The sequence below is a fragment of the Pseudophryne corroboree genome, unplaced genomic scaffold (genome assembly GCF_028390025.1).
Source record: "Pseudophryne corroboree isolate aPseCor3 unplaced genomic scaffold, aPseCor3.hap2 scaffold_1274, whole genome shotgun sequence".
Taxonomy (NCBI): domain Eukaryota; kingdom Metazoa; phylum Chordata; class Amphibia; order Anura; family Myobatrachidae; genus Pseudophryne; species Pseudophryne corroboree.
In genome coordinates, this window is record NW_026967899.1 from 18707 (window position 1) to 31437 (window position 12731).

General features: G+C 35.8%; 7 non-coding genes across 7 annotated transcripts; all 7 read right to left on the minus strand.

Annotated features, from left to right (window-relative positions):
* Positions 1-1059: 1059 nt before the first annotated feature.
* Positions 1060-1152, minus strand: TRNAI-UAU (transfer RNA isoleucine (anticodon UAU)). The gene is given in 2 exon segments: positions 1060-1095; positions 1115-1152. It is a non-coding gene; the product is annotated as a tRNA-Ile (tRNA).
* An 821-nt stretch (positions 1153-1973) lies between these two features.
* Positions 1974-2066, minus strand: TRNAI-AAU (transfer RNA isoleucine (anticodon AAU)). Its single transcript is given in 2 exon segments — positions 1974-2009; positions 2029-2066. It is a non-coding gene; the product is annotated as a tRNA-Ile (tRNA).
* Positions 2067-2871: 805 nt separating this feature from the next.
* Positions 2872-2964, minus strand: TRNAI-AAU (transfer RNA isoleucine (anticodon AAU)). The gene is given in 2 exon segments: positions 2872-2907; positions 2927-2964. It is a non-coding gene; the product is annotated as a tRNA-Ile (tRNA).
* Positions 2965-3772: 808 nt separating this feature from the next.
* On the minus strand, positions 3773-3865 carry TRNAI-UAU (transfer RNA isoleucine (anticodon UAU)). Its single transcript is given in 2 exon segments — positions 3773-3808; positions 3828-3865. It is a non-coding gene; the product is annotated as a tRNA-Ile (tRNA).
* A 1707-nt stretch (positions 3866-5572) lies between these two features.
* TRNAI-UAU (transfer RNA isoleucine (anticodon UAU)) lies at positions 5573-5665 on the minus strand. The gene is given in 2 exon segments: positions 5573-5608; positions 5628-5665. It is a non-coding gene; the product is annotated as a tRNA-Ile (tRNA).
* Positions 5666-6477: 812 nt separating this feature from the next.
* TRNAI-UAU (transfer RNA isoleucine (anticodon UAU)) lies at positions 6478-6570 on the minus strand. Its single transcript is given in 2 exon segments — positions 6478-6513; positions 6533-6570. It is a non-coding gene; the product is annotated as a tRNA-Ile (tRNA).
* A 2654-nt stretch (positions 6571-9224) lies between these two features.
* TRNAI-UAU (transfer RNA isoleucine (anticodon UAU)) lies at positions 9225-9317 on the minus strand. The gene is given in 2 exon segments: positions 9225-9260; positions 9280-9317. It is a non-coding gene; the product is annotated as a tRNA-Ile (tRNA).
* Between the last annotated feature and the right edge of the window lie 3414 nt (positions 9318-12731).

The following is a 12731-nucleotide window of genomic DNA, read 5'->3' on the forward strand; positions in this document are numbered from 1 at the left end:
AACCAAAGCAGATGTGTGCTGACAACTTAAATGCACAATCATGTTTGTGTTTTTCTTTCTTTCTTCCATCCTTTGTAATATCATATTAAATATTAAGGTAGCAGTTTATAATCAATGACTAATGACATAAGAAAAGGAAAAAAAACAGTATACAAAGATGCTCCAGGTGAGGCTTGAACTCACAACTTCGGCATTGCTCAACATATACTGTCTTATAAGTATAGCGCGCTGACCAATTGCGCCACTGGAGCACTTTGCAGCATTAATTGGTTATGCTAGATGTGGATTTTTTTCAATACAATCAGTACAGTCATAAGAATTGAAAAAGAAAATCATTTTTGGTGATGAATGATGAGCAACAAAGGAACATGCATGCCAGATGGCACTTGAATAAGCTGTCCACGGTGATAGAAAAGGTTTAAAAAACAACAACAACAACGATGTTATCATAATTAATGTCATATTTTAGCTTCTGTGGTCATTTTTTACAAGCTAAACACTGCAAGACTGTTTTACAGTTGAAGCAAGGATAAAATATCAACTCTAGTGATGAGACACTTGCTGTAATGACTTCCACCCCATATGGGACTTGGAACCCCTGGCTTAGGAGGGCAGTGACTTATCCATTATGCCAGTGGTGCTTACTGATGTTCTTATTTAAGACTGTTAGGTTTTTAATAGTCAATTATTTATTTTTGAGGAAAAAGTGAAGCTGTTTACTGTGTTCTTTGCATTACCAAGTCCAGCAAGAAATGTGCTGGTACTATCCAGAGCTGTCAGTATGGATTATCATGCTATATTGCAGAAAATCAATTTGATGCAACTGCTTTACCAACAGTATGTTAATCTTTTCCATTGCTGTTTTGTTGGCTGACTGAAGGAAGATATGCAGTGCATTTGAACCAAAGCAGATGTGTGCTGACAACTTAAATGCACAATCATGTTTGAGTTTTTTCTTTCTTTCTTCCATCCTTTGTAATATCATATTAAATATTAAGGTAGCAGTTTATAATCAATGACTAATGACATAAGAAAAGGAAAAAAAACAGTGTACAAAGATGCTCCAGGTGAGGCTTGAACTCACAACCTCGGCATTGCTCAACAGATACTGTCTTATAAGTACTGCGCGCTGACCAATTGCGCCACTGGAGCACTTTGCAGCATTAATTGGTTATGCTAGATGTGGATTTTATTCAATACAATCAGTACAGTCATAAGAATTGAAAAAGAAAATCATTTTTGGTGATGAATGATGAGCAACAAAGGAACATGCATGCCAGATGGCACTTGAATAAGCTGTCCACGGTGATAGAAAAGGTTTAAAAAACAACAACAACAACAACAACAATGTTATCATAATTAATGTCATATTTTAGCTTCTGTGGTCATTTTTTACAAGCTAAACACTGCAAGACTGTTTTACAGTTAAAGCAAGGATAAAATATCAACTCTAGTGATGAGACACTTGCTGTAATGACTTCCAACTCAGACGGGACTTAAACCCACAACCACTGGCTTAGGAGAACAGTGCCTTATCCATTATGCCAGTGGTGCTTACTGATGTCTTTGTTTAAGACTGATAGGTTTTTAATAGTCAATTATTTATTTTTGAAAAAAAGTGAAGCTGTTTACCGTGTTCTTTGCATTACCAAGTCCAGCAAGAAATGTGCTGGTACTATCCAGAGCAGTCAGTATGGATTATCATGCTATATTGCAGAAAATCAATTTGATGCAACTGCTTTACCAACAGTATGTTAATCTTTTCCATTGCTGTTTTGTTGGCTGACTGAAGGAAGATATGCAGTGCATTTGAACCAAAGCAGATGTGTGCTGACAACTTAAATGCACAATCATGTTTGTGTTTTTTCTTTCTTTCTTCCATCCTTTGTAATATCATATTAAATATTAAGGTAGCAGTTTATAATCAATGACTAATGACATAAGAAAAGGAAAAAAAAAACAGTATACAAAGATGCTCCAGGTGAGGCTTGAACTCACAACCTCGGCATTGCTCAACAGATACTGTCTTATTAGTACTGCACGCTGACCAATTGCGCCACTGGAGCACTTTGCAGCATTAATTGGTTATGCTAGATGTGGATTTTATTCAATACAATCAGTACAGTAATAAGAATTGAAAAAGAAAATCATTTTTGGTGATGAATGATGAGCAACAAAGGAACATGCATGCCAGATGGCACTTGAATAAGCTGTCCACGGTGATAGAAAAGGTTTAAAAAACAACAACAACAATGTTATCATAATTAATGTCATATTTTAGCTTCTGTGGTCATTTTTTACAAGCTAAACCCTGCAAGACTGTTTTACAGTTGAAGCCAGGATAAAATATCAACTCTAGTGATGAGACACTTGCTGTAATGACTTCCACCCCATATGGGACTTGGAACCCCTGGCTTAGGAGGGCAGTGACTTATCCATTATGCCAGTGGTGCTTACTGATGTCTTTATTTAAGACTGATAGGTTTTTAATAGTCAATTATTTATTTTTGAAAAAAAGTGAAGCTGTTTACCGTGTTCTTTGCATTACCAAGTCCAGCAAGAAATGTGCTGGTACTATCCAGAGCTGTCAGTATGGATTATCATGCTATATTGCAGAAAATCAATTTGATGCAACTGCTTTACCAACAGTATGTTAATCTTTTCCATTGCTGTTTTGTTGGCTGACTGAAGGAAGATATGCAGTGCATTTGAACCAAAGCAGATGTGTGCTGACAACTTAAATGCACAATCATGTTTGTGTTTTTTCTTTCTTTCTTCCATCCTTTGTAATATCATATTAAATATTAAGGTAGCTGTTTATAATCAATGACTAATGACATAAGAAAAGGAAAAAAAAACAGTATACAAAGATGCTCCAGGTGAGGCTTGAACTCACAACCTCGGCATTGCTCAACAAACACTGTCTTATTAGTACTGCACGCTGACCAATTGCGCCACTGGAGCACTTTGCAGCATTAATTGGTTATGCTAGATGTGGATTTTATTCAATACAATCAGTACAGTAATAAGAATTGAAAAAGAAAATCATGTTTGGTGATGAATGATGAGCAACAAAGGAACATGCATGCCAGATGGCACTTGAATAAGCTGTCCACGGTGATAGAAAAGGTTTAAAAAACAACAACAACAACAATGTTATCATAATTAATGTCATATTTTAGCTTCTGTGGTCATTTTTTACAAGCTAAACCCTGCAAGACTGTTTTACAGTTGAAGCAAGGATAAAATATCAACTCTAGTGATGAGACACTTGCTGTAATGACTTCCACCCCATATGGGACTTGGAACCCCTGGCTTAGGAGGGCAGTGACTTATCCATTATGCCAGTGGTGCTTACTGATGTTCTTATTTAAGACTGTTAGGTTTTTAATAGTCAATTATTTATTTTTGAGGAAAAAGTGAAGCTGTTTACTGTGTTCTTTGCATTACCAAGTCCAGCAAGAAATGTGCTGGTACTATCCAGAGCTGTCAGTATGGATTATCATGCTATATTGCAGAAAATCAATTTGATGCAACTGCTTTACCAACAGTATGTTAATCTTTTCCATTGCTGTTTTGTTGGCTGACTGAAGGAAGATATGCAGTGCATTTGAACCAAAGCAGATGTGTGCTGACAACTTAAATGCACAATCATGTTTGAGTTTTTTCTTTCTTTCTTCCATCCTTTGTAATATCATATTAAATATTAAGGTAGCAGTTTATAATCAATGACTAATGACATAAGAAAAGGAAAAAAAACAGTGTACAAAGATGCTCCAGGTGAGGCTTGAACTCACAACCTCGGCATTGCTCAACAGATACTGTCTTATAAGTACTGCGCGCTGACCAATTGCGCCACTGGAGCACTTTGCAGCATTATTTGGTTATGCTAGATGTGGATTTTATTCAATACAATCAGTACAGTCATAAGAATTGAAAAAGAAAATCATTTTTGGTGATGAATGATGAGCAACAAAGGAACATGCATGCCAGATGGCACTTGAATAAGCTGTCCACGGTGATAGAAAAGGTTTAAAAAACAACAACAACAACAATGTTATCATAATTAATGTCATATTTTAGCTTCTGTGGTCACTTTTTTACAAGCTAAACCCTGCAAGACTGTTTTACAGTTGAAGCAAGGATAAAATATCAACTCTAGTGATGAGACACTTGCTGTAATGACTTCCACCCCATATGGGACTTGGAACCCCTGGCTTAGGAGAACAGTGCCTTATCCATTATGCCAGTGGTGCTTACTGATGTCCTTATTTAAGACTGATAGGTTTTTAATAGTCAATTGTTTATTTTTGAAAAAAAGTGAAGCTGTTTACTGTGTTCTTTGCATTACCAAGTCCAGCAAGAAATGTGCTGGTACTATCCAGAGCTGTCAGTATGGATTATCATGCTATATTGCAGAAAATCAATTTGATGTAACTGCTTTACCAACAGTATGTTAATCTTTTCCATTGCTGTTTTGTTGGCTGACTGAAGGAAGATATGCAGTGCATTTGAACCAAAGCAGATGTGTGCTGACAACTTAAATGCACAATCATGGTTGTGTTTTTTCTTTCTTTCTTCCATCCTTTGTAATATCATATTAAATATTAAGGTAGCAATTTATAATCAATGACTAATGACATAAGAAAAGGAAACAAAAAGTATACAAAGATGCTCGAGGTGAGGCTTGAACTCACAACCTCGGCATTGCTCAACAGATACTGTCTTAAAAGTACTGTGCGCTGACCAATTGCGCCACTGGAGCACTTTTCAGCATTAATTGGTTATGCTAGATGTGGATTTTATTCAATACAATCAGTACAGTCATAAGAATTGAAAAAGAAAATCATTTTTGGTGATGAATGATGAGCAACAAAGGAACATGCATGCCAGATGGCACTTGAATAAGCTGTCCACGGTGATAGAAAAGGTTTAAACAACAACAACAACAACAATGTTATCATAATTAATGTCATATTTTAGCTTCTGTGGTCATTTTTTACAAGCTAAACACTGCAAGACTGTTTTACAGTTGAAGCAAGGATAAAATATCAACTCTAGTGATGAGACACTTGCTGTAATGACTTCCACCCCATATGGGACTTGGAACCCCTGGCTTAGGAGGGCAGTGACTTATCCATTATGCCAGTGGTGCTTACTGATGTCCTTATTTAAGACTGATAGGTATTTAATAGTCAATTATTTATTTTTGAAAAAAAGTGAAGCTGTTTACTGTATTCTTTACATTACCAAGTCCAGCAAGAAATGTGCTGGTACTATCCAGAGCTGTCAGTATGGATTATCATGCTATATTGCAGAAAATCAATTTGATGCAACTGCTTTACCAACAGTATGTTAATCTTTTCCATTGCTGTTTTGTTGGCTGACTAAAGGTAGATATGCAGTGCATTTGAACCAAAGCAGATGTGTGCTGACAACTTAAATGCACAATCATGTTTGTGTTTTTCTTTCTTTCTTCCATCCTTTGTAATATCATATTAAATATTAAGGTAGCAGTTTATAATCAATGACTAATGACACAAGAAAAGGAAAAAAAAACAGTATACAAAGATGCTCCAGGTGAGGCTTGAACTCACAACCTCGGCATTGCTCAACATATACTGTCTTATAAGTACTGCGCGCTGACCAATTGCGCCACTGGAGCACTTTGCAGCATTAATTGGTTATGCTAGATGTGGATTTTTTTCAATACAATCAGTACAGTCATAAGAATTGAAAAAGAAAATCATTTTTGGTGATGAATGATGAGCAACAAAGGAACATGCATGTCAGATGGCACTTGAATAAGCTGTCCACGGTGATAGAAAAGGTTTAAAAAACAACAACAACAATGTTATCATAATTAATGTCATATTTTAGCTTCTGTGGTCATTTTTTACAAGCTAAACACTGCAAGACTGTTTTACAGTTGAAGCAAGGATAAAATATCAACTCTAGTGATGAGACACTTGCTGTAATGACTTCCAACTCAGACGGGACTTAAACCCACAACCACTGGCTAAGGAGAACAGTGCCTTATCCATTATGCCAGTGGTGCTTACTGATGTCCTTATTTAAGAATGTTAGGTTTTTAATAGTCAATTATTTATTTTTTGAAAAAAAAGTGAAGCTGTTTACTGTGTTCTTTGCATTACCAAGTCTAGCAAGAAATTTGCTGGTACTATCCAGAGCTCTCAGTATGGATTATCATGCTATATTGCAGAAAATCAATTTGATGTAACTGCTTTACCAACAGTATGTTAATCTTTTCCATTGCTGTTTTGTTGGCTGACTGAAGGAAGATATGCAGTGCATTTGAACCAAAGCATATGTGTGCTGACAACTTAAATGCACAATCATGTTTGTGTGCTTTCTTTCTTTCTTCCATCCTTTGTAATATCATATTAAAAATTAAGGTAGCAGTTTATAATCAATGACTAATGACATAAGAAAAGTAAAAAAAACAGTATACAAAGATGCTCCAGGTGAGGTTTGAACTCACAACCTCAGCATTGCTCAACAGAAACTGTCTTATAAGTACTGCGCGCTGACCAATTGCGCCACTGGAGCAATTTGCAGCATTAATTGGTTATGCTAGATGTGGATTTTATTCAATACAATCAGTACAATCATAAGAATTGAAAAAGAAAATCATTTTTGGTGATGAATGATGAGCAACAAAGGAACATGCATGCTAGATGGCACTTGAATAAGCTGTCCACGGTGATAGAAAAGGTTTAAAAAACAACAACAACAATGTTATCATAATTAATGTCATATTTTAGCTTCTGTGGTCATTTTTTACAAGCTAAACACTGCAAGACTGTTTTACAGTTGAAGCAAAGATAAAATATCAACTCTAGTGATGAGACACTTGCTGTAATGACTTCCAACTCAGACGGGACTTAAACCCACAACCACTGGCTTAGGAGAACAGTGCCTTATCCATTATGCACATGGTGCTTACTGATGTCCTTATTTAAGACTGATAGGTTTTTAATAGTCAATTATTTATTTTTGAAAAAAAGTGAATCTGTTTACTGTGTTCTTTGCATTACCAAGTCCAGCAAGAAATGTGCTGGTACTATCCAGAGCTGTCAGTATGGATTATCATGCTATATTGCAGAAAATCAATTTGATGCAACTGCTTTACCAACAGTATGTTAATCTTTTCCATTGCTGTTTTGTTGGCTGACTGAAGGAAGATATGCAGTGCATTTGAACCAAAGCAGATGTGTGCTGACAACTTAAATGCACAATCATGTTTGTGTTTTTTCTTTCTTTCTTTCTTCCATCCTTTGTAATATCATATTAAATATTAAGGTAGCAGTTTATAATCAATGACTAATGACATAAGAAAAGGAAAAAAAACAGTATACAAAGCTGCTCCAGGTGAGGCTTGAACACACAACCTCAGCATTGCTCAACAGATACTGTCTTATAAGTACCACGCACTTACCAATTGCGCCACTGGAGCACTTTGCAGCATTGATTGATTATGCTAGATGTGGATTTTATTCAATACAATCAGTACAGTCATAAGAATTAAAAAGAAAATCATTTTTGGTGATGAATGATGAGCAACAAAGGAACATGCATGCCAGATGGCACTTGAATAAGCTGTCCATGGTGATAGAAAAGGTTTAAAAAACAACAACAACAATGTTATCATAATTAATGCCATATTTTAGCTTCTGTGGTCAATTTTTACAAGCTAAACACTGCAAGACTGTTTTACAGTTGAAGCAAGGATAAAATATCAACTCTAGTGATGAGACACTTGCTGTAATGACTTCCAACTCAGACGGGACTTAAACCCACAACCACTGGCTTAGGAGAACAGTGCCTTATCCATTATGCGAGTGGTGCTTACTGATGTCCTTATTTAAGAATGTTAGGTTTTTAATAGTCAATTATTTATTTTTTGAAAAAAAAGTGAAGCTGTTTACTGTGTTCTTTGCATTACCAAGTCTATCAAGAAATGTGCTGGTACTATCCAGAGCTCTCAGTATGGATTATCATGCTATATTGCAGAAAATCAATTTGATGCAACTGCTTTACCAACAGTATGTTAATCTTTTCCATTGCTGTATTGTTGGCTGACTGAAGGAAGATATGCAGTGCATTTGAACCAAAGCAGATGTGTGCTGACAACTTAAATGCACTATCATGTTTGTGTGCTTTCTTTCTTTCTTCCATCCTTTGTAATATCATATTAAATATTAAGGTAGCAGTTTATAATCAATGACTAATGACATAAGAAAAGGAAAAAAAAAACAGTATACAAAGCTGCTCCGGGTGAGGCTTGAACTCACAACCTCGGCATTGCTCAACAGATACTGTCTTATAAGTACTGCGCGCTGACCAATTGCGCCACTGGAGCAATTTGCAGCATTGATTGGTTATGCTAGATGTGGATTTTATTCAATACAATCAGTACAATCTTAAGAATTGAAAAAGAAAATAATTTTTGGTGATGAATGATGAGCAACAAAGGAACATGCATGCCAGATGGCACTTGAATAAGCTGTCCACGGTGATAGAAAAGGTTTAAAAAACAACAACAACAACAACAATGTTATCATAATTAATGTCATATTTTAGCTTCTGTGGTCATTTTTTACAAGCTAAACACTGCAAGACTGTTTTACAGTTGAAGCAAGGATAAAATATCAACTCTAGTGATGAGACACTTGCTGTAATGACTTCCAACTCAGACGGGACTTAAAGCCACAACCACTGGCTTAGGAGAACAGTGCCTTATCCATTATGCACATGGTGCTTACTGATGTCCTTATTTAAGACTGATAGGTTTTTAATAGTCAATTATTTATTTTTGAAAAAAAGTGAAGCTGTTTACTGTGTTCTTTGCATTACCAAGTCCAGCAGGAAATGTGCTGGTACTATCCAGAGCTGTCAGTATGGATTATAATGCTATATTGCAGAAAATCAATTTGATGCAACTGCTTTACCAACAGTATGTTAATCTTTTCCATTGCTGTTTTGTTGGCTGACTCAAGGAAGATATGCAGTGCATTTGAACCAAAGCAGATGTGTGCTGACAACTTAAATGCACAATCATGTTTGTGTTTTTTCTTTCTTTCTTTCTTTCTTTCTTTCTTTCTTTCTTCCATCCTTTGTAATATCATATTAAATATTAAGGTAGCAGTTTATAATCAATGACTAATGACATAAGAAAAGGAAAAAAAAACAGTATACAAAGCTGCTCCGGGTGAGGCTTGAACTCACAACCTCGGCATTGCTCAACAGATACTGTCTTATAAGTACCGCGCGCTGACCAATTGCGCCACTGGAGCACTTTGCAGCATTAATTGGTTATGCTAGATGTGGAGTTTATTCAATACAATCAGTACAGTCATAAGAATTGAAAAAGAAAATAATTTTTGGTGATGAATGATGAGCAACAAAGGAACATGCATGCCAGATGGCACTTGAATAAGCTGTCCACGGTGATAGAAAAGGTTTAAAAAACAACAACAACAATGTTATCATAATTAATGTCATATTTTAGCTTCTGTTGTCATTTTTTAAAAGCTAAACACTGCAAGACTGTTTTAGAGTTGAAGCAAGGATAAAATATCAACTCTAGTGATGAGACACTTGCTGTAATGACTTCCAACTCAGACGGCACTTAAACCCACAACCACTGGCTTAGGAGAACAGTGCCTTATCCATTATGCCAGTGGTGCTTACTGATGTCCTTATTTAAGACTGTTAGGTTTTTAATAGTCAATTATTTATTTATTTTTTAAAAGTGAAGCTGTTTACTGTGTTCTTTGCATTACCAAGTCTAGCAAGAAATGTGCTGGTACTATCCAGAGCTCTCAGTATTGATTATCATGCTATATTGCAGAAAATCAATTTGATGCAACTGCTTTACCAACAGTATGTTAATCTTTTCCATTGCTGTTTTGTTGGCTAACTGAAGGAAGATTTGCAGTGCATTTGAACCAAAGCAGATGTGTGCTGACAACTTAAATGCACAATCATGTTTGTGTGCTTTCTTTCTTTCTTCCATCCTTTGTAATATCATATTAAATATTAAGGTAGCAGTTTATAATCAATGACTAATGACATAAGAAAAGGAAAAAAAAAGTATACAAAGATGCTCCAAGTGAGGCTTGAACTCTCAACCTTGGCATTGCTTAACAGATACTGTCTTATAAGTACCGCGCGCTGACCAAAGCGCCACTGGAGCACTTTGCAGCATCAGTTGGTTATGCTAGATGTGGATTTTATTCAATATAATCAGTACAGTCATAAGAATTGAAAAAGAAAATCATTTTTGGTGATGAATGATGAGCAACAAAGGAACATGCATGCCAGATGGCACTTGAATAAGCTGTCCACGATGATAAAAAAGGTTTAAAAAACAACAACAACAATGTTATCATAATTAATATCATATTTTAGCTTCTGTGGTCATTTTTTACAAGCTAAACACTGCAAGACTGTTTTACAGTTAAAGCAAGGATAAAATATTAACTCTAGTGATGAGACACTTGCTGTAGTTACTTCCACCCCATATGGGACTTGGACCCCCTGGCTCAGGAGGGCAGTGACTTATCCATTATGCCAGTGGTGCTTACTGATGTTCTTATTTAAGACTGTTAGGTTTTTAATAGTCAATTATTTATTTTTGAGGGAAAAGTGAAGCTGTTTACTGTGTTCTTTGCATTACCAAGTCCAGCAAGAAATGTGCTGGTACTATCCAGAGCTGTCAGTATGGATTATCATGCTCTATTGCAGAAAATCAATTTGATGCAACTGCTTTACCAACAGTATGTTAATCTTTTCCATTGCTGTTTTGTTGGCTGACTGAAGGAAGATATGCAGTGCATTTGAACCAAAGCAGATGTGTGCTGACAACTTAAATGCACAATCATGTTTGTGTTTTTTCTTTCTTTCTTCCATCCTTTGTAATATCATATTAAATATTAAGGTAGCAGTTTATAATCAATGACTAATGACATAAGAAAAGGAAAAAAACAGTATACAAAGCTGCGCCAGGTGAGGCTTGAACACACAACCTCGGCGTTGCTCAACAGATACTGTCTTATAAGTACCACGCACTTACCAATTGCGCCACTGGAGCACTTTGCAGCATTGATTGGTTATGCTAGATGTGGATTTTATTCAATACAATCAGTACAGTCATAAGAATTGAAAAAGAAAATCATTTTTGGTGATGAATGATGAGCAACAAAGGAACATGCATGCCAGATGGCACTTGAATAAGCTGTCCACGGTGATAGAAAAGGTTTAAAAAACAACAACAACAATGTTATCATAATTAATGTCATATTTTAGCTTCTGTGGTCATTTTTTTACAAGCTAAACACTGCAAGACTGTTTTACAGTTGAAGCAAGGATAAAATATCAACTCTAGTGATGAGACACTTGCTGTAATGACTTCCAACTCAGACGGGACTTAAACCCACAACCACTGGCTTAGGAGAACAGTGCCTTATCCATTATGCCAGTGGTGCTTACTGATGTCCTTATTTAAGAATGTTAGGTTTTTAATAGTCAATTATTTATTTTTTGAAAAAAAAGTGAAGCTGCTTACTGTGTTCTTTGCATTACCAAGTCTATCAAGAAATGTGCTGGTACTATCCAGAGCTCTCAGTATGGATTATCATGCTATATTGCAGAAAATCAATTTGATGCAACTGCTTTACCAACAGTATGTTAATCTTTTCCATTGCTGTTTTGTTGGCTGACTGAAGGAAGATATGCAGTGCATTTGAACCAAAGCAGATGTGTGCTGACAACTTAAATGCACAATCATGTTTGTGTGCTTTCTTTCTTTCTTCTATCCTTTGTAATATCATATTAAATATTAAGGTAGCAGTTTATAATCAATGACTAATGACATAAGAAAAGGAAAAAAAACAGTATACAAAGATGCTCCGGGTGAGGTTTAAACTCACAAACTCGGCATTGCTCAACAGAAACTGTCTTATAAGTACTGCGCGCTGACCAATTGCGCCACTGGAGCAATTTGCAGCATTAATTGGTTATGCTAGATGTGGATTTTATTCAATACAATCAGTACAATCATAAGAATTGAAAAAGAAAATAATTTTTGGTGATGAATGATGAGCAACAAAGGAACATGCATGCCAGATGGCACTTGAATAAGCTGTCCACGGTGATAGAAAAGGTTTAAAAAACAACAACAACAACAATGTTATCATAATTAATGTCATATTTTAGCTTCTGTGGTCATTTTTTACAAGCTAAACACTGCAAGACTGTTTTACAGTTGAAGCAAGGATAAAATATCAACTCTAGTGATGAGACACTTGCTGTAATGACTTCCAACTCAGACGGGACTTAAAGCCACAACCACTGGCTTAGGAGAACAGTGCCTTATCCATTATGCACATGGTGCTTACTGATGTCCTTATTTAAGACTGATAGGTTTTTAATAGTCAATTATTTATTTTTGAAAAAAAGTGAAGCTGTTTACTGTGTTCTTTGCATTACCAAGTCCAGCAAGAAATGTGCTGGTACTATCCAGAGCTGTCAGTATTTATTATAATGCTATATTGCAGAAAATAAATTTGATGCAACTGCTTTACCAACAGTATGTTAATCTTTTCCATTGCTGTTTTGTTGGCTGACTGAAGGAAGATATGCAGTGCATTTGAACCAAAGCAGATGTGTGCTGACAACTTAAATGCACAATCATGTTTGTGTTTTTT